General features: G+C 42.9%; 1 long non-coding RNA gene across 1 annotated transcript in view; it reads left to right on the forward strand.

The window, feature by feature from the left end:
- Window positions 1-914, forward strand: part of LOC118410630 — an 11,799-nt gene extending 10,885 nt beyond the window's left edge. The window contains exon 4 of the long non-coding RNA XR_004830580.1: window positions 161-914. This is a non-coding gene — a long non-coding RNA (uncharacterized LOC118410630). The remainder of the gene's footprint in view (window positions 1-160) is intronic.
- Window positions 915-2,746: the final 1,832 nt, after the last annotated feature.

Here is a 2,746-nt window from a genome sequence, read left to right on the forward strand (position 1 = left end):
TGCATCATAGGATCTGCTTGGAGATTACCCAGATCCAGAAGGTTAGAGCTGTTGTCAGACATAATAGTTTTTTTTATACGAGGGATATCTGGTTCAAGCATACCCCGCCTAGCCTGGCTCTCTGGTGGACCTCATGTTCTATATCTGTTCTTTATTATAGGTCATGATGTCCCCTCGTGACACGGATGTCACTGTGGCAAAGTAGTGAGTCAAGAACAAACAGGAGTCCGTATAACTGTGGATGAGGTGGACTTTACTCCAGAGCTGCCACTTTATCTCCGTGACCAGGTAAGTGCTCTCTCCGTGGTCTCCCTGACTGACTCCCACATCCTGGCTCTCTCGTTATGTCCTACATCTGGTGCTTATCATCGGTCACGACATCCCCTCGTGACACCTCATGACGTGCACTAAACGATCAGCAAAAATCATGCAACATCTTCTTGGCAATATTCAATTACTACAAGTCCTGATGTACGGAGAAAGCAGAAATCTTGATCCAATATACATTAGGGGTTAGTATCTAAGGTTATTACATCGATCATAAAGCAGCAACCGCGATAAAAAAACAATCCATTTATTATATTGCGCAACTGCATGCAGAGGACATGTCAAATTACATACGAATGCGGCAAAGGAAACATAGAGAAACAGATCAGAACCAGAAACAGAAACACTCATCACATCCTACAAAAACAAGACTCTCATAGGAGATGAAAACTCCGTCACATACTAAAAGAAAACAAATGTTATATTTAATTTAGTTTGATTATATGTATGAGTCTATGACATCAGCGCAAAACTCAGTTTTTGGAGTATACTTTAAATTTTACAAGGTATCTGCAAAATAAGCAAATATACTCGTTATATTACGTTAATTGAACATAAATGAAAAACTGATACTGGTGACAGCAAAGACAAGATGTCCAATGTAAGCAATAGTTCTTGTAAAATTTGGGGTAAGTCCCAATTAAATTTGGTGTTGGTTAAGTAAAGTTTGGTTTTTTTTTCCAAAGTTTAGTTTTTTTTTCCACAACGTAAGCAATAGTGTTTACAAAAGACAAAAGGAGAGCGAAGCATGGTAGGTGCAAAGTAAGCAACAGAGCTTACCTCTCTCCAGGCATACCGGCTGTTTCCCTATGACGGCATTGGTCTCGCCTTACATGGGGGACATTGCTAACAAGGGGCCAGTTTCACAGGGACTGCCTTACACAAGACAAAAGGAGAGCGAAGCATGGTAGGTGCAAAGTAAGCAACAGAGCTTACCTCTCTCCAGGCATACCGGCTGTTTCCCTATGACGGCATTGGTCTCGCCTTACATGGGGGACATTGCTAACAAGGGGCCAGTTTCACAGGGACTGCCTTACACAAGACAAAAGGAGAGCGAAGCATGGTAGGTGCAAAGTAAGCAACAGAGCTTACCTCTCTCCAGGCATACCGGCTGTTTCCCTATGACGGCATTGGTCTCGCCTTACATGGGGGACATTGCTAACAAGGGGCCAGTTTCAGAGGGACTGCCTTACACAAGACAAAAGGAGAGCGAAGCATGGTAGGTGCAAAGTAAGCAACAGAGCTTACCTCTCTCCAGGCATACCGGCTGTTTCCCTATGACGGCATTGGTCTCGCCTTACATGGGGGACATTGCTAACAAGGGGCCAGTTTCACAGGGACTGCCTTACACAAGACAAAAGGAGAGCGAAGCATGGTAGGTGCAAAGTAAGCAACAGAGCTTACCTCTCTCCAGGCATACCGGCTGTTTCCCTATGACGGCATTGGTCTCGCCTTACATGGGGGACATTGCTAACAAGGGGCCAGTTTCACAGGGACTGCCTTACACAAGACAAAAGGAGAGCGAAGCATGGTAGGTGCAAAGTAAGCAACAGAGCTTACCTCTCTCCAGGCATACCGGCTGTTTCCCTATGACGGCATTGGTCTCGCCTTACATGGGGGACATTGCTAACAAGGGGCCAGTTTCACAGGGACTGCCTTACACAAGACAAAAGGAGAGCGAAGCATGGTAGGTGCAAAGTAAGCAACAGAGCTTACCTCTCTCCAGGCATACCGGCTGTTTCCCTATGACGGCATTGGTCTCGCCTTACATGGGGGACATTGCTAACAAGGGGCCAGTTTCACAGGGACTGCCTTACACAAGACAAAAGGAGAGCGAAGCATTGTATGTGCAAAGTAAGCTACAGGTATTTGTGAAGTACGCAATATTTAATATAGACATTAGAAATTCCTCAAATGATTGTAAATGCCTCCAATGATTGTAAGAAACTTATCCCATACTTTAACTCCTGTATTAGTTTTATAAGCCTGAAGTTAAGCTGTAGTTATGTAGATTCCCTAATTTGTACCTCGTACAATTGTTGTGCAATAAAGTTATATGTATATAAATAATGCCGTATTGAAGTTACTTGAAAGTTAACAATGAGAACGAGACCTCATTTGCACAAGTGACAGTAATTAAAGTATGGCCGTTTTTTGAAAAATGAATGAGAAACACATAAGTTTTAAGTGTAAGGAGGGGTGCGAACAGATAGCAAAAAATATCCTTACAGCAATAATAGTCTTACAGCAGTTTGGCATGGTCAGTTTAGCAGTCCTTGAACACCACTGTTACATTATAAAGTTTTAAATCATTAACCAAAGGTATGCGAGGGTGGAACTCTGTTTCACACATGGAACTTCCATCTGTTGTAAGGTAAATGATTTTGTTAATCCATGGAATTTTCAAGATTTGGGATTT

The sequence above is a fragment of the Branchiostoma floridae genome, chromosome 2, assembly GCF_000003815.2.
Source record: "Branchiostoma floridae strain S238N-H82 chromosome 2, Bfl_VNyyK, whole genome shotgun sequence".
NCBI classification, from domain to species: Eukaryota; Metazoa; Chordata; class Leptocardii; order Amphioxiformes; family Branchiostomatidae; genus Branchiostoma; species Branchiostoma floridae.